The sequence below is a fragment of the Mustela lutreola genome, chromosome 8, assembly GCF_030435805.1.
Source record: "Mustela lutreola isolate mMusLut2 chromosome 8, mMusLut2.pri, whole genome shotgun sequence".
NCBI classification, from domain to species: domain Eukaryota; kingdom Metazoa; phylum Chordata; class Mammalia; order Carnivora; family Mustelidae; genus Mustela; species Mustela lutreola.
In genome coordinates, this window is record NC_081297.1 from 116909379 (window position 1) to 116928711 (window position 19333).

Consider the following 19333-nt stretch of genomic DNA (forward strand, 5'->3'; position numbering starts at 1 on the left):
ACAAGAAGAATATGAGGTTTTATTCCATTTATATTTTAGTTTCAGTTCATGACCACATAACAGTAAATGAAATATGGCAATAGAGAAATGAAAGGCTCTATTTTTAAGATGCAAAACTGAAAGATAACATGACAATTTGAGAGACAAGGTTTGAGGAGAAGCAGTTTAATCTTAACCTCAATTACACATTAATTTTTGTTCAGAACATAATCTTTCCAGGGTTTAGAAACATTCCCACATGGACTGTTTTTATGACAGTACATCTTCAACAATGGAGTTAAAATAGTTGTAAATCAGAATTTTAAAATAGAATTATTTATAATTATTAAAGAAAAATAGATACCTTAAAGATGAAAATCTGAAAAAAAAAACTTTTTTAGTTATCTAATTTATGAAATAACTTATTTTTGGTAATTTTAGAATGTTGAGACCTGGATTATTCAGGAAAGCAATATAAAAACTAGGATAGAAACAGCATGTTAAGAAATTATGGCATACCAAATACATCATCATCCTCTCTCCATACACGTCATTTCATTTTACTTTCAATTATTAATTACATTAGGAATTTTTCTCTATATCAAAGTATGATTTATCTTAATGCTTTTATAATAAAATAATTTATCCACAGGAGCTATGTAAATAGCAGCTAGTTGGGTTGTTAAAACCTTGATCAAATCCTCTATACCACATTCCTAAAATAAAGTTTTAACTTAATCTAGAAACATTCTAAATTGATTACTTAGACTCTTATAAATAATAGATCATTGAAGAAAATATGAGGAAAAAGGAAACAATTTTGAAGGAGAAAAAAGAGAAAGGTAAACCATGAAAAATAATTGTAAAATTTGCCTTATACTAGGATAACAACTGCCCTGATTTTTCTGCTGAAGATTAAAGTTACGAAATACAAAACTATCAAAGAACATCCTTTGCATACTAATCACTTGTAAACTTCATCTCCATTATGTTCACCATTCTCTTTTCCTTAGAAGTTTTTAACTTGGAAAATCTAGATTTCACTACTTATTATCACAGTCATATAGCAGTGTTTACAACAGTAATGACAACAATGTACAACTAGCATATTATAATAATATCACTATTGTGTACTGTGTTTCTCTTGATGCAAAAGGTTTTTTTGTGGGTTTGTTTTGTTTTGTTTTGTTTTTTGAGTAATAGTAATCATCAACTTGAGATGAGGAACCCTGTTTAAACATTTCTATGAAAAAATTCCAAACAGTAATTTCCTGATGATGATGGAAAGCAAAAATATTTGCAAAATGGCAGCAATGACTTTTGTAATATATTTGACAGAATAACAGTAACAGTATAGCATTTAAAAATAAAAAAGGATATTAGGAGGAAACATTGTCTCAATAATTTTAAAGTCTTTGCTTTCCGGAAAGTAATCTACCTTTCTTTCTCTTCTTTAGGATCAGTATTTTAGGTTCTTTTCCAGCTTGTCTGCCAAATTTCTATGCCAAATTTCTAATTGTATGGGTCAGTACTCTGTCAATCTCTCTTATTTTAAAAAACATTATGAAATTTTAACTCTTGACCTCCTTAATGGGAGTATTGTCAGTTCAAATTGTGGGTCCTTTGGCACTCAACAGTTTCCATCAGATACTGAGTTTAAAACTACTCTGCCACATTTCAAAACGTAAGTGCCAAAGAAAATACTGAACGAATCCAGTGAAGGATGTGGAGTTTAGATCAATTCTTTATTACAAGAACAAAAGCCCAAGTCTCTATAGTGATGAGTTTTGCTCTTGGAAAAAACCAAAGTTTAGATATAACTATTATATATTGCCTTTTTATTGATGCATTTTTTTTAGACTGATAATCATCATCAAATTAGGATGAGGAATCCTGCTTGAACTCCTCTATGAAAAAAATTCTGGGAAATTATTTCCTAAGATGAAAGAAGGAAAACAAAAATATTTGCAGGGTCTGATTTGCATTATGCCCTCGGTTAACAAGATTGACTTTTTCTAGTATGTTTATTATAATAATAGGAAAAAAATACAGCATTAGAAAATAATTTTAGGAAGGAAAGCTCACTAATTTTTGCCACTATTTTATTCATCTTATCTCATACATATTTGAGTCACACTTTCTGTTTTTATTAATCATTTCTTTGTGCTTATATGATTTTTAAAAAGTTGAAATAAATGTAATTATAAAATAATTTAATGCAGATTTTATATTGGATTAAATAAGGAGGGCTTCCCCCCCCCTTTTTTTCTTCTTTTAGTGGTAGCACTTTTAGAAAGGAGAACAGTCCTTCAGAGAAAAATAATTTAAAAATTCAGAGAAAAATCTAGCAAGTAGTATTTTCTGATATGTAATACTCTTCTTTAGAGGGTCTCTAAAAAAATTACCATGAGCTATTTTTATCCACTTGGTAGGCAGGTCTATTAGCTCCATTTATAGATAAATAAAAAGAGATTAAACAAAAAAAAAAATTAAGTTACTTGTCTGAGGTCCCGTATCTGGTCAAGGATGGCACAGTTTCCTCAGCTGCCTGACCCTGGTGACAATGCTTTCATCCACTACATCTGTGTTGTTTCTTTGTATAGTTGCCAGGTCCAAGCATTTTATCAACTCTGAAGAGTTGTTCAAAGCTTTCTGTCAAGAATGATCATATAGGGGCACCTGGGTGGCTCAGTGGGTTAAAGCCTCTGCTTTCGGCTCAGGTCATGATCCCAGAGTCCTAGGATCGAGCCCCGCAGAGCCTGCTTCCTGCTTCCTCCTCTCTCTCTGCCTGCGTCTCTGCCTACTTGTGATCTCTGTCTGTCAAATAAATAAATAAAATCTTTAAAAAAAAAAAAAAGAAAAGAATGATCATATAGACAAATTATGTGTGTGTGTGTGTGTGTGTGTGTGTGTGTGTGTTTAAAACAAGTTGTGGCCAGTTTTATTAAAAATTCTGCGTGGTTTACTTTTCACCAGTCTGTTCTGGCAGGCTTCTTCTGATATCAGAATCACCTGGATCAATGATAGCCAGCGTGCACACTCTGTAGTATTTGCCACAGGCTGTACCCAACTCAATATTATTGCCACTGTAGTGATGGACACCAGTTTTGGCCAAATGGTATAGTATTCTATTTCAGATTTCCTCAAGGCTGAGCAGTTGTCAGAGAGGATGACTAGCTTCACTTTGCCATGTCTGATCATTTTCAGAATCTGCTTGTACCCCAGCACACACTTTACACTTTTCATAGTGAGCTGGAGCCTGGAGTTGATCGACTCCAGCGAATTTTTCGTCTTCTTTGCGGCCATCATCTTTCTGCCTTAGGTACAGGACAGCCCCAACCAAGAGCCGCCACCAAAATGGATGGGAGAGAGAATGGAAAGAGCTTATAGACAATTTTTTTAAAACATGTATGCATGTATTTTTTCGATAGCATCCAAATACTTCAATATAATATCAGAATATTACTGTCCTTTAGACAAGGGTAAATAATGATCCAATTAAAGAAAATATAAATAATGGAAAACAGAATAAAGAAGGAATGCTTTATATAGATAAATAGAAGAAGAAACCAGAGTGAGAAGAAAATTCTCCTTAATATCTCACTGTCTAAATAACAAGTGTACAAAATTTGACTTCTCTCAAGATATATCTTGATATTTTAAGTTTACAAACATGACAGCATCTCTGTTCATTGTTTAATGTGTTTAATAAAAACTCTTAGTTCTAATAGAATTGAGTGAAGTTTTAAAGTTTTCATCTAAATATAGACATTTAATTAATATGAATAGTACAGCATGTAATATGGTCTAAAAATAGGGTTAGAATATAGCTCTAATTATTAACATTATAGATCTCCAACAGTTTCCCCTAAGAATGATGATACAGTCTTCCAAAACAAATGTTTTTTAGTTTTATTGCTAAATCAAACATTAGATTTATAATTATTTTATGCAGTTGTCATGGGTTTGATCTCAAAGTTTAAAAGTAGATGAGTATTTTCAATTTCCTTATTATTTATAGTCCTCAGTGAAATCCAGTTCTGAACATCAGAAAAGTTAAATGAAAGACAAATCAGCTAATTGGTATAGGAATCTCTTTTTCAGTTTCAGTGATATGAGAATGCTTTATAGTCTCCCTAGAATGGTGAAAAATGATGTGTTCATGCTATGATTAATACATGTAAAAGACCTCAACCTGCCTCACAAGAAGAAAATATATAAATAGCTTTCCTCTGCAAGATATTTTAGGCACTATTTTAATGTTAAAACTAATTGAAAGAATAATATATTAAATATATAAAATATGCAAATTAAACATCTTTTTTTAGATTAAGATAAATTTATCTTCAACATCTGCCTAACACATTTATTCAGCTGGTTTTTGTTCAGAAGTAGTATTTTTTTTAAGGATTTTATTTATTTGACAGAGAGGGACAAAGTGAGAGAGAGAGAACACAAGCAGAGGGAATGGGAGAGGGAGAAGCAGGCTTCCCCTCGAGCAGGGAGCCTGATGTGGGACTTGATCCCAGAACTCCAAGATCATGACCTAGCCGAAGGCAGATGCTTAACGAGCACCCACGTGCCCCCAGAAGTGGCATTTCCTTATGATGATCAATTTTATATAGGAAGCCACTCTCAAAAACAATTTGTTATGTCACTATTCGTATCTTCCTGACTGCATCTCCTAAAACATACATAATTCGGAAAAGCCATCATTTTGGCTTTTCCAGTGATTACTGTTATTATATTTTTCCCTCTTTTTTTTTTTTTTTTAAAGGAGACTATCCCTATACCCTCTTCAACTGCAGCCCTTTATGTAAGAAATATGTAGGGGTTTTTTGGTTTTGTTTTTCTGTTTTTAGGATAACATAATATATTCAGCTATTCCAATTAGCTCATTTTCCTCCACCCCCACTGTGATTTGTTATCTGTGGTCTTTGAATTTTACAGTCAGTTACAACAGAATGTCTACAGAGATTTTCTATAAGGTCATCTAAGTGTCCAGACTTCAAACAATATAAATTTCACTCAGAGTGACTATATCTAATGAAAGTGAAATTTATTATCATTTAACTTCATTTTGCTAAATAGTTACTAGAAACAAATTCCCTTACACATGAACTTGCTTTAACAGTTGATAAAAAGAAAAATCAAGTCCCCTAAGATACTATAGCTTCAAATCATACTGTTTTATTGCTATTAATCTGTTACTGTTTTATACTGTTTTTATACTGTTTTATACTGTTTTAATGCTATTATTGCTAATAAATTTGTTTTAACAAAATAGTGTAGGAAATTTAACAAAAAATCCCATTTTTCAGGTACCTAAAAAAGATGCAGAAGAATGAGTAATAGTTCAGGACTTGGATAAATAAATATGTATGTCATTATAAATTTATACCAACAATTGTAAGTGTCTAATCACATCTCATCAATTAAACTACATATATTTTCTAATAAAAAATGTTTTCTTTTGTGAATAGGTAACACATAAACTTAGTTGTTAATACATGAAGTACTTTTTCATTACTTATGCAGAAAAAATCAAAATTTATCAGTCAATAGTCATATGTTCATGCACACATATTTTCATGATGTTCACATATCATGTAACCTTTGTGGCAAGAAAGTTAAGTATCATATTATACTAAGAGCTTCAGTTGAGGACTCATAACTCACATTGCAGTCCATTAGTCTCAGATAAAGCTTACAACAGCAGACATGATTACTTAAACAGTTCAGGAATATATGATGAAGGCATTATTCAGTCATCTACTATAAGTAATCATAAAAGATATGTCACAATTTATTACAGTTAGATCAGCCAATGGGTCCTGAAGCACTAGCAAAATTATTTCCCTTTATTGTATATCCAACTCATCTTATAAGTAGGTTCTCATGAAGACAACAGTCACTGAGATTAAAACAGACCAAGGGAAAAAAATAATATGTATCTGCTGCTTTTCATGTACACTATAATGTAAGGTCAGCAAAAAACAGAGTTTGACTTTCTCTTTTCCCCTATGAAGAAGTAAGATGCCAAAACATCTTAGAACTTGGCTTTGATTCACCTGCAGGTGCGAAGAGTTGAATATGAGTAGTCATGGTGATTGAATAAATAAAAAAGTAATGTGAAAAAAAGTATACCTTTGAGATTTGAAATTTTACCTCAGCCAAAATGTACTGTAATATTTTAAAGACAGATTTTTTAAAAAATCAGAATTAAGGATACAAAATCTTACATGTGAATTCATTTGATTTTACAAAGTAATAGCTTATATTTTTTGGTAAATAGTCATGCAAAACCTTTTATTTCTTAAAGCATGAGAATTTTTATGTGCTTTAAAATTGCATATTCTGGAAAGCACTAAAATCCATGAGCTACATTCATTTTCTAAGTAATGACTAAGAAATGATGATAGATACTCAAATATTTTCTCCAGAATGAGCTTACAGACAGTGATTAAAAATAAAATGACTGATTTCATAGGAAATTATTTTTACAACCATTTAATCAAGTCAGGTTTATAGGAATCTCTGTTTATTACCAAATATAAACACATCTAAACTTAAACCATTTTTTGAGTGTTGTTTCAAGTATAGTCATCCTTTGATTGCCAGAAAATACAGTATCTAGAATACAGATTTTCCTAAACAGTTTACGTTAAAATGTGGCTTTTCTTTGCTATCTAACTTGCTTCTAACTTCTCACTATCACCAAGAAATGTCTCATTAGATGCTAACTTATTTTATTATTGTTTACAATTCGTGATTTAAATCACAAATTTGTGACTCATAAACAGTTAAGAGAATCCTATCTTAAACTGAACAATGTTTTCAAACACAAAAAAGAGTTGTATGTAAGTGTAACTTTGTCATAGAGGTGACATTAGCTTTATAGTTACCCTTTCTATTCAAAAACAGTAAAAAAAACTTTATATAGAAGATATTATAGACAATAATGATAGTGTCACATAATTATTATTCTTAATTCTTTTGATGTTTTTACCTAAGCTCAAGTCCGTAATGCTGATGTCTACCATCCTTCCTCTTGATAAATCTCCTGTAGGAAGGCTTTTGATTGCTAGGTTCATCATGCTGAAACCTGACTTGTCATTTTTTTTTTTAAGATTTTATTTATTTATTTGACAGAGAGAGATCACAAGTAGGCAGAGAGGCAGGCAGAGAGAGAGAGAGGAGGAAGCAGGCTCCCTGCTGAGCATAGACCCCAATGCAGGACTCCATCCCAGGACCCTGAGATCATGATCTGAGCCAAAGGCAAAGGCTTTAACCCACTGACCCACCCAGGCGCCCCGACTTGTCAGCATGTTTGCCCTAGTCTGTGGAGTAAGAACCTACAAGATCTAGTAGGCATTCCAAAGCCAGATATTTATCTGAAATAAAATGTAAACCTGCTCTCTATCTTTCAATTAAATATATTATTATTATTATTATTAATTATTGCATGTATTTTGTTTCCCAAGTTCTACCCTTTACCTCCCCTTCAAAGCCCTGACTCAGTCCCCCAAATATTGACACTTTGGAGGGGTCCACTCCTTTTTTCAATGACCAAGTTTTAAACCAAGTGAGAATGACACTAACAACATTGTGCAGGATGATTTTTTTTAAGTATTTCCTGATCTTGGCGAGGTCCTCAAAGTTCATTTTTGCTTTTGTTTCCTTTGCCTTTGGAGACATGTCTTGAAAGAAGTTGCTGTGGCTGATGTTGAAGAGATTACTGCCTATGTTCTCCTCTAGGATTTTGATAGATTCCTGCTTCCTGTTGAGGTCTTTTATCCATTTAGAGTTTATCTTTGTTTATCGTCGAAGAGAATGGTTGAGTTTCATTCTTCTACACATAGCTGTCCAATTTTCCCAGGATCGTTTATTGAAGAGACTGTCTTTTTTCCACTGGATATTTTTTCCTGCTTTGTCGATTATTATTTGACCATAGAGTTGAGGGTCCATATCTGAGCTCTCTACTCTGTTCCACTGGTCTGTGTGTGTGTGTTTGTGTCACTATCATGCTGTCTTGGTGATCACAGCTTTGTAAGAAAGCTTGAAATCAGGCAACATGATGCCCCCAGTTTTGTTTTTCTTTTTCAACATTTCCTTGGCAATTTGAGGTCTTTTCTGGTTCCATATAAATTTTAGGATTGCTTGTTCCAGCACTTTGAAAAATACCAGTGGAATTTTGATCAGGATGTCATTGAAAGTATATATTGTTCTAGGCAGTATAGACATTTTAACAATGTTTATTCCTCCAATCCATAAGAATGGAATGCTTTTCCATCTTTTTGTGTCCTCTTCAATTTCTTTCATGAGTATTCTATAGTTCCTTGAGTACAGAGCCTTTACGTCTTTGGTTAGGTTCATTCCCAGATATCTTATGGTTATTGGTGCTATAGTAATAGGTTATGCACAGCAAAAGAAACAGTCAACAAAACAGAGCCCACCATGGAATGGGAGAAGATATTAGCAAATGACAATACAGACAAAGGGCTGATATCCAAGATCTATAAAGAACTCTCAAACTCAACACACACAAAACAGATAATCATGTCAAAAAATGGGCAGAAGACATGAACAGACACTTCTCCAAAGAAGACATACAAATGGCTAGCAGACACATGAAAAAAATATTCATCATCATTAGCCATCAGGGAGATTCAAATCAAAACCACATTGAGATACCACCTTACATGAGTTAGAATGGCCAAAATCAACAAGATAGTAAACAACAAGTGTTGAAGAAGATGTGGAGAAAGGGGAACCCTCTTACACTATTGATGGGAATGCAAGTTGGTGCAGCCACTTTGGAAAACAGTGTAGAGATTCCTTAAGAAATTATAAATAGAGCTGCCCTATGACCCTGCAATTGCACTACTTGGTATTTACCCCAAAGATACAGATGTAGTGAAAGAAGTGTCATATGTGCCCCAATGTTCACAGCAGCAATAGCCACAGTCACCAAAATGTGGAAAGAACCAAGATGCCCTTCAAAAGACAACTGGATAAAGAAGATATGGCCCATATATACAAAGAACTACTATGCCTCCCTCAGAAAGGATAAATACCCAACTTTTGTATCAACATGGATGGGACTGGAAGAGATTATGCTGAGTGAAATAAGTCAAGCAGAGACAGTCAATTATCATATGGTCACACTTACTTGTGGAGCATAAGGAATAACATGGAGGGCTTTGGGAGATGGAGAGGAGAAGTGAGTCGGGGGAAATCAGAGAATGAGACGAACCACGAGAGACTGTGGACTCTAAGAAAGAGAGAATTTAGGGCGGGGGTTGGATGAGCCTGGTGGTGCGTAATATGGAGGGCATGTATTGCATCGAGCACTGGGTGTGGTGCATAAATAATGAATCTTGGAACATTGAAGAAAAAATAAAGTAAAATTACAAAAAATTAAAAATAAATTTTTAATAAAGTATGTCCTATACATTTTAAAACAGTGTTTCTTTTTAGTAATATAAATACTACATGACATGGCATGCAGTGTAATAAAATGGGAATGGAATGAATATTGATGCTAAGAGAATATACCAACAAAAGGAGAAATAGAATATAGGACCTCATGTTTAACAGAGGTGAAGAGAAATGAGAGTTCATTCTAATTTTCAGTAGGATATGTGCTCGCTTCGGCAGCACATATACTAATTTTCAGTAGGATAGATATGGTCAATTCAGTTGAAAACACATTATTTTGAGAGCTTTCTCTATCCTGGTCACTGATTCATGCACTACGTTCATCAAGTGTTTATCCATGATCTACTGTCAAAGTACTGCAACAGATATATTGTAGAAAAATTAAAAGACACATTTTTTGTCTTGAAGGTTCTTTTAGTCTACTAAAAAAAAAGAGAGAGAATTAAGGGATTATTGCAATACAGTAAGTACTGCTATATTAGAAAGTGACTATGGAAACATTCAATGATCCTTTGTGTAGATTAAAGGATGAAAAACCATTTTGGATGAGATTTTGCCAAAGATTAGTCTTTTTTTTTTTCCCCAGAGTTACAAAATTTATCATTTATGCACTACTCCCAGTGCTCCATGCAATACGTGCCCTCCATAATACCCACCACCAGGCTCACTCAACTCCCCATCTCCTTCAGTTTGTTTCTCAGAGTCCACAGTCTTTCATGGTTTGTCTCTCCCTCCAATTTCCCCCAACTCACTCCTCCTCTCCATCTCCCAATGTCCTCCATGTTATTCCTTATTCTCTACAAGTAAGTGAAACCGAGTAATTGACTCTCTCTACTTGAATTATTTTACTCAGCATAATCTCTTCCAGTCCCTTCCATGCTGATACAGTCTTAAAGAGAGAGTTCCCCCATGTCAAAGAAAAAGAGCTGATTCCTTTTTGTTACTTATTTTTCATATAGTCTACAATAAGAACTTATTCTGTCAATTTGCTTCCTCATTCCCCCCAGCACCATGTTCTTTTGTTATGAACACATTGAAAGTTTGTTTTTGTGTTGTTACCTTTGTTTACTTGTATATTTTGTTGCTAAGAGTTACTTAAATGTCAGGGTTGGTAAATGGAACCATTTTTTACTGATTGGAAAGTATTAATAGTCTCTTCAACATTAGAGAAATCATTTGTTTAAAAAAATAAATTAAAAACACTTTTCCACTCCATATAGCTTCCAGAATACCTTCATTCAATACAGACTGGGGCTTGTTCACTTTAAATCCTCCTCTTAATCCAACACTATTTCTTTCAGGTTGTTGTAGGCAGAAAACCTGGAAGACAGCTCCAGTTAATGTCCAGTATAGTTGGGGGGGGGGGGGTGGAGTGAAACTTCATGTAAGCCACAGAATTATAGACTATTGGTATACATTTAGTGTCATAATTTTAACTATTTTTAAAATATATCCACTTAATTAATTTTTCATATTCATTACAGATTATGTCAAAATATTTGTATTTTTATTCCTTTAGTATTTGTGTATATAATTCACACTTTTTAATATGATTATTGCTATTATTTTTCTTATGCTCTTTTTATTAGCTAAACTTTATATTTAATAGCATTTGTAGTTTATGAAACTATAAATTATTATCTAATTTTAGTATATCTATACTTCCTAGTTTTTCTAATTGGTATAAATAATTTTTACCCCATTGCATTCTTATTATATTTTTCCTACAGTTTACCAGTCTATCTATTTTAAAAGACATGGAAAAAAATATAAGTTTTAGCAAACTGTCGTGGAAATATTTATGCTTTAATCAAGGAAGGGTTTTTATATCCCTAAATGGTTGTTCATGAATTAGCCTTTTCATGCTGTGTAACATCCACCCTTAAAAGTAGAGGACCACAAACTCAAAGATCCCTATCTTGCTGAATTCAATTATAAATCAATTACTTCAGGCACCTGGGTGGCTCAGTTGGTTAAGTGACTGCCTTTGGCTTAGGTCATGATCCTGGAGTCCCAAGATTAAGTCCTGCATCCAGTGCCCTGCTCAACAGGGAGTCTGCTTCTCCCTCTGACTCTCTCCCCTCTCATGCTCTCTCATTCTCTCTCTCATGTAAATAAAATCTTTAAAAAAAAAAAAAAAGAAATCAATTATTTCACAGGCAAAAATGTTTCTCTGTATATCAAATATACTTCAGGAACACTCAGACAAATAGCCAGAATGTTACCTCCTAGAAACTCAAACTCATATACCCCTATATGAGGAGACCAATGGGCATGAGTCAAGGAGCAGAGAGGGAGAAGCAGACTCTATGCTGAGTGTGAAGCCCCACATAGGGCTCATCCCAGGACTGTGAAATCACAACCTGAGCTGAAACCAAGAGTCAGACGCTCAACTAACTAAGCCACCCAGGTGCCCCAGATGTTCAACCTTAATTTAAAGCAAAACTGCTAGCAATAAAAACCAAAGACTCCTAAAATGTCTATAAAAACACTGTGGAAGTTACAGCAGAGTATCTGTTACCAAACAGAATTCTTGTCATACTCTGAATGCAATCTGTTTTCGTTGTAGTTGTCATTTCTTCCCAATTATCAAGAGAATGTTTTTCATCTTTTGTTCTTGATAGTAAGAGCTTAAAGGAAGCGCTTAAATCAACATTTATTCTCATGTCATTTTTACATTTTTATTTGCAAGTAGTGTATAAAATACTTTATTTCTAAACAAGAAGCTAGGGGTGCCTGGGTGGTTCTGTCAGTGAAGCGTTAAGCATCTGCCTTCCCAGAGTCCTGAGATCAAGCCCCCCTATGTTGGACTCCTTCTTCAGCAGGGATCCTGCTTCTCCCTATCTCTCTGCTGCCCCTCCTGCTTGTGCTCCCCCTGTCAATTAAAAAAAAAAAAAATCTTAAAAAAAACCCAAGAAGCTACCATCACATTTAATGCACAAACAGGACTATCATTAATAAGCCCAACCAAATTAAATAATTAAGATTCTCTTAAAAAAAAAAAAAAAGGAAACCTAGCTTTGCGCAGTGGTAGTATGGTAGCCAATGAGGTTTATCCGAGGCGAAATTATTGCTAAAAAAGGAAACCTATGCCATTTCTCAGCTATACATGTCTGTTAAAAGGAAAACATTTCCTTTTGACAACGAATTTGAGTAGATATTAAAAGCTTAGAGGGAAATCATTGCAAAGATTCCCTGACTTAACAGAGGAGTAAGATGTAGGATTCAGAAGTAATATCAAAGACTCAATTTATTATGGTAAAAAGACTTACTTGTTGATTTTTTTTTCTTTCTAGCAAACTAGTAGAAGCACATAACCAGGATTTATACTTCTACACAGTTGTTTTTGATCCAGGATTATGTAAGAAAAAAAGGGAGTGGGATATGGTACTTAACCAAAAGAGAACAAACAGTTGATGGGGTCTGGACGTTAAGAAGGTAAGTTTTGACAGAAAACAGTACTGATTAGGGAGAAAATAAGAGTTGATAGAGCAAGTGGTTGGAGGAATACAGAAAGAGTAGAAAGTAGTAAAAAACAGTGGAATAAGCTTCGAATCAGGGTTTTATTAAAGGAAAAGCCATTTTTCTGGAAGCAGCCTCAGGGTTAGGAGTGAGATAATAGGTAAGCTGTAGGAAATGGATATTCTCAAAGGAAAATATATTGGCAGCGAAGGACAGAGGTAGAGAATTTATCAATCATAGAATGACTAGAGTTTCAAAGGACACAATGGGAAAATTTGAAAGAAGGTGTCAATTTAGGTCACTAGAGAGGAAGCTTATAGCTTTCTGTGTCTGTAGATAATCAATCAAGGTATAGATAATGTTATCAGTTTAGGCATGGAATAAGAAGAATGGAATAACTCTCATGGCAGACATCATTGACTGATGAGTGGCTATATATTAAATCACATTGGTCCCCAGTGTCACACTGAAAGCTCAAAACGAAGTAAATGCCTTCTCAATTGGTCTAAAGGCTATGGTGCGGTCAGGATAAGTTATCACACCAGGTGGCTGAGAGCAAATAATATGTTCATTTGGCACTTGTTCCTTTCCCATAAAGCCCTGATGCACAACGATGGGCAGAGAAGCCTGGGCTGGTACAGCAAGATTTGCAACTTCTGTCAAATCATATCATCTCTTGCATGTGGCTTCTCTGCTTTGCACTGCTCGAGGGCATGTTCCTTGAAATGAAATTTCGAGGGACCAAATGTCTCCTTCCAAATGTATTAGGATGGTGATACATATTTGAAGTAGTTCTGCCAGCTATATTTGGAATTTTCAAGAAACTTGGACTTGGAAAAGGTAAAGCCTTATTTCTGTGGTTCTTGTCATATTATACGGAGGGAAAAAAGGAAAGAAAGTGAGCAGGGACAAAGTTGACCACGTTTATTTGGTGAAGCAACCAAATTCATGTAATAAAAATTTCTTATTTCTTTCATTTAATTTAATGTTCAATGATACAAATATATTATGTCCTGGTGTTTATATCTTTGTACAGGATGTATGTGGGTTGTTTATATATCTGAACTAAATTTGACATCATTATGACTTCTGCCTCTTGTAGGTGCCCAATGATTGGAAAAAGTATTTCTGAAAATTTAAACAGCAGAACTAGAGACAACATTATAAAATCTCTTGAGATTAAGTGGACAGAGATTATTTCATCATTTGTCAGTATCTTATGGATAGTTAGATAAGGATAAATTCCAGAGAATTTCTTTTGTAACTATAACCTGGAATTAATGTTTCCAAGACATGGTTCTAGGAAAATGTATTAATAGGTACAATGTTTTGATTATGGAATTAACACCTTCTCATTGACTGTTACCAATCCTAAAGTGATTCCTTCAGATTATCTGGGAATTTATTTTTTAAATCCCATGTTTACCACAACTATTTCCTAAATGTGTTTTGAAGTGATAAGATCCAGAACTTAAAAGGCTAACCTAAATGTATATAGTTCTTATTCTTCCAGTAATATTTAGCTATGTATATAACTTTAAGTGATTATCCTTTTTCCACTGGGCTATATTATTAATAGAGTCAGCTGGATTTATATCTCCTCTGGCTAAAGTCAGACTAAAGTGAGGCTAAAGTGAGACTCACAGAATTTACTAATTTAAAGAATCTGTCAAGAGGACATAAAGAATGGAGAGATAAGGGAGAAAACACACACGAAAACATACAGACACACACCATACCTCCTTTTCTGGCTATATTTTTCCCTTCATTTCACCTTTCCAATGAAACATAAAATCTGCTTTCTTATTCCTGCAATTCCAATACTTAAGAATCTCTCTGCTACTACAGGTTACCAATATGATTACATCTAGGGCACTGTTTTTGATACTAAGATAGTGGATCATGATCCATTAGTGGGGTTGTAGAATTAATATAGGGTTTAAAATTAAGTAGTACAGAATTGAAAATTTAAGTGTATCAAATGCAGAATACACTTGCAGAATAAGAATAGGATTATTTCATGAGGCTTTAGTTTCAGTAATTATTGTGAATGTGTGTTCATGTGTATATATGCGTGTGTCCCTGCACGTAGCCTGCTTTGCAATGTTTGCTGTACTTAGAACTCGGGTTCATGTTCAAAAACATTTGAAAATAATGTCTTAGAAAGCAGATATTTATCCTTAAATATTTGATTTTTACAAACCCATGACTATGAAACTTTGGGTGCTACCACTTTGGGTAGCTACCACTTACCTCTATAGGAAAAAAACCATTATACTATTTTACATCCTATAATGTCATGTTGCCTCTATTTATATGCCTGCATTTCTTTGATGAGGTATATTACTTTGATAGAGCATATTGATTTGTTAATTCATCTTCATAACTAACAATTTTAACTGACTGGCATATAATAGACACTTATGCATGTCTTTTGAATAATTGTATAAACTGGTGTATTATTAATTAAAACATGTTCTATTTGAATGAATTAGTACTTATTTAAGGAGATGCAATTTATAGCTTAAAGTCAAATATTTTATAGTTATAATCGAAGTTTTATTTACCATTGGACGTAGAAAGTACATTTGTTGGTGCTACCTTACCAAATAACATTCTTAAAATGAATAGATGTTATTACTCAATTAAAAAAAAATAGGTGGAACGATATTAATTATAATCATCTGGAAACTTTCAGCTCCAATTAATCTACACAATGAAGAATGGGCTCATTTGAAATGTAGATGTAATGTATCTGTGCCACAGTGTCTACAAACAAAATTTAACTACTCTGAAGAAAGCTTTATAATATCATTGCTAATATTTGCTCATGTCAGGGATCTGCTGTGTTTTCTCTAGAGGTCAGATGCTAATACTAGCAGAGCTGGTTGCCTAGGTACCACCACACTCATCCAGCCTTCTTAAGCTAAGCAGCAATTAGTTCCGTGAACAGAGAAATAATGGCTTTCTTCTGACATTCCTAAAACAACTTTTATTTGAGCTGCTTCATGGGTGTTTTCTTTACTTTTATACCACTAAATGATAATTAACATTTTCATTAAGTGGCAGATGACATGAAAACAGACACTTCTCCAAAGAAGACATACAAATGGTTAATAGATACATGAAAAAAATGTTCATCATCATTAGCAGTCAGGGAGATTCAAATCAAAACCACATTGAGATACCACCTTACACCAGTTAGTGGAGCCAGATTAACAAGACAGTAAACAACATGTGTTGAAGAGGATGTGGAGAAAGGGGAACCCTCTTACACTGTTTGTGGGAATGCAGTTTGGTGCAGCCACTCTGGAAAACAGTGTGGAGATTCCTTAAGAAATTAAAAATAGAGCTTCATTAAATAAGTATTAAAAATAGCAAATGAAGTCATCTAGAAAGTTCTTGCAATGGACTAGATTGATTTACTAGTATTATTGTGATCATCTTTTTCTAACATGTCCCAATCCACAGAATGAAATTACTTTCTAATAATTACTCATGGCATTATTATATGTTATATATGAAAATATTATATGAGATCTACATATTTATAATAGAACATATAGCACCAAAATAATACAATTATTTTTATTGTGAAAAAGTTTGCATGTATGTGTATTTATATATAATATATATACATATATAAATATACACAAATCAATAAATAATTTTCCCTCTTTAGTATGCTATTCATATGGAAGACTGTTTTTCAAAGAAAAACAAGAGGGAGTGACACTTGGGTGGCTCACGCCTTGTGTCCAGCTGTTGACGTCCCTCAGGTCATGAGCTCCTGGTCTGGGATCCAAGCCCCCAGGCAGGCTCTGTGCTCAGCAGGGAGTCTCCTTGAGATTCTCTCTCTCCTCTCCCTCTTTCTCTCCTCCTTCCCCCATGTGCACTCTATTTCACTCTCTCTCAAATGATGGATAAATATTTAAAAAAAATAATAATAAGAGGGAAAGTGTCCATTGTTTTGTAATTTCTTATATATAATTTATAGCTTATAATTAAAAGAAGAAATGGTGAAAAGTCAATGATCTTTTAAAAAAATAACTGACTAAATTTTACAGAAAAAAATGATACCAAATTCATTATTTCATTGCCTATAAAACTCACAAACCTTTGTATATTTACATATATTATTCATAATGTAATATTGTTGTTCATTCTTTAATTACTAACATTTTATTAACAGTGAAAAATGAACCCCCCTCTTCCCGGCAACTAAAGGAATTTCATAGGCATAACAAACAAGCCTGTAATGGGGGGGGCGGGGATCTATTTTGATGTAATTTGGTTAGAAAACATATCGACACAGTTGAGATTTAGAGTCAATATTTGCCCAAATAATTGAAAATAATCGTTTAGCAAGATAAGATAGTATTTTGATGTGAAGTTGAATTATTCTTTTCAGAGCCACTTTGTTCCTTTTGTCTCTTTGTAAAGCTAAACCACAATTTTAATTGCTTTTATCTCTAGCAATATAAAATAAAATTTATTTTTGAACTTTAAGAACTAATTAAAATTGGACAAAGTGATACCCATCTTTTACCTTTAGCTTTCAGCATGTATAGAAAACATCAAACTGAACATGTATATTAAAAATTGCTAATCATTGGAAGTTAATGAATAAATACTACGTTAGTAATTTTTTAAAATTTTACTTGGCAACTAACATTATGTTTATGCAAATATCTTACGGTTTTTATTAATTTTAAAATACTCTGGCAAGCTATTGTGTTATTTTCACTAAATTCAGTAGGAATTTAGCTCATCTGAACTCAAATAATGTCAGTAGCGAAGTCAAACCAGATTACTTTGAAATTTTAAATATGACTCAGCAAATTTTTCAGTCTTTCTCTTTTGTCATATCTGTGGCAAATGGTTAATTCTAAAGATCAGTTCTGTCATGTCTGGCCAATTCAACAGATGATGAATGAAATCATAAGAAGTAGTTCAATAAGCATAACCCAGCTTTATTTCTGATTAGAAAGTAATTATTTATAAAGGGAGAAATCTCAATTTCTTACTGACAGTTTTAGTAATAGAAAATTAGTTGCCCTGCATATAATTTGTGATTTTTTAATCTTTCCTCCTTGCCAAGGAAGAAACTAACCAAATTAGGGAATTTTTTATTCTTGATAGGTTTGTACAAAGAAATGCAATCACTTCTCAATTCATAAACATTTCTGAATTATCTTTTCTAGAAGATGTCTCCTAAAAATTACGAAATCAAAAAAGATGAAGCATAATTACATAATCTCATAATATGAGGCTAATAATGGGAATATAAATAATTAGATATATTCCTGGCTCTTGGAATATGTGATAAAGCCACAGGGGAGTTGATGTATCTCATATATTTAGAAACCCATTCTTGGAGACATTTTCTAATATTTGCAAAAAGTAAAATAAAATCAAATTGCTTTTGCTAGAGTTGCTAGTAAGAGGTAACTAGTGCATGAATAGGACAATCATTAGTGCTTTTTGCAAAGTATTTCCGGTATTCACCATTGTAGAAATAGTTAAGATCCATCCCCCAGAACTCTCCTTCTCCTCTGGTGGTGTGAGGTGGCTGCTGCTTCATTATTAGCTTGATTCCCTGAGTTATCCACAGAGCCAAAATCCCTCCCCAAGTTGCAACGAGTGGTAGCATGAACAAGAAGGAAATAACATTTTGTAGGTTTTTTTTTTCAATATTATAAATTTGCCTTTCTCAATTGATAGAATGTAAGTAAAACCTGTGAACTTGGATATTTTACTCCATGTCCAAGGCTTTCATTTTCTTCACTATTCATCCTGTCATAGTGTGTTAGTAATCCTTAGTGGGTCATAACACCAACAGAATAGGTTATATCCAGTATCTTCAAATAAAGAAATTAAAATAGCAGAATTAAATGATAAATTCATCAGAATCTGTCTATCTATATATTGAGATGATCAGTTCATTTATATATATATATATATATATATATATATATATATATATGGTAGAATGTAGGTCACAGTCTAAAATATGATACAAGAGGGACACCTGGGTGGCTCAGTGGGTTAAAGCTTGCCTTCAGCTCTGGTCATGATCCCAGAGTCCTGGGATCAAGCCCCACATTGGGCTCTCTGCTCAGTGGGGAGCCTGCTTCCCTCTCTCTTTCTGCCTGCTTCTCTGCCTACTTGTGATCTCTGCCTGTCAAATAAATAAACAAAGTCTTTTTAAAAATATGATATAAGCAATAAGATATTTGAAAAAGGAAAATAAAAACATAATAATATATCATAATTTATGTGTTATAATCAAAGAAGTGCTCAGAGGGAAATTTATAACACAGAATAGTTGTATTAGGAAATAAGAAGCATCTAATATAGAAACCTAGATAATTGATATGAGGAACATTAATAAAATGTCTTTAGCCATCAAGGAAATACAGTTTTGATATTCAACAAAATATAGCTCAAT

General features: G+C 33.3%; 1 long non-coding RNA gene and 2 pseudogenes across 1 annotated transcript in view; 2 read left to right on the forward strand and 1 right to left on the reverse strand.

Annotated features, from left to right (window-relative positions):
• The window catches only part of LOC131839226 (uncharacterized), a 59043-nt gene that overhangs the window by 5161 nt on the left and 34549 nt on the right, over positions 1 to 19333 (forward strand). The window contains exon 3 of the long non-coding RNA XR_009356872.1: positions 12717 to 12858. This is a non-coding gene — a long non-coding RNA (uncharacterized LOC131839226). The remainder of the gene's footprint in view (positions 1 to 12716; positions 12859 to 19333) is intronic.
• On the reverse strand, positions 2932 to 3288 carry LOC131839223 (large ribosomal subunit protein eL30-like; annotated as a pseudogene).
• LOC131839960 (U4 spliceosomal RNA) lies at positions 12437 to 12586 on the forward strand (annotated as a pseudogene).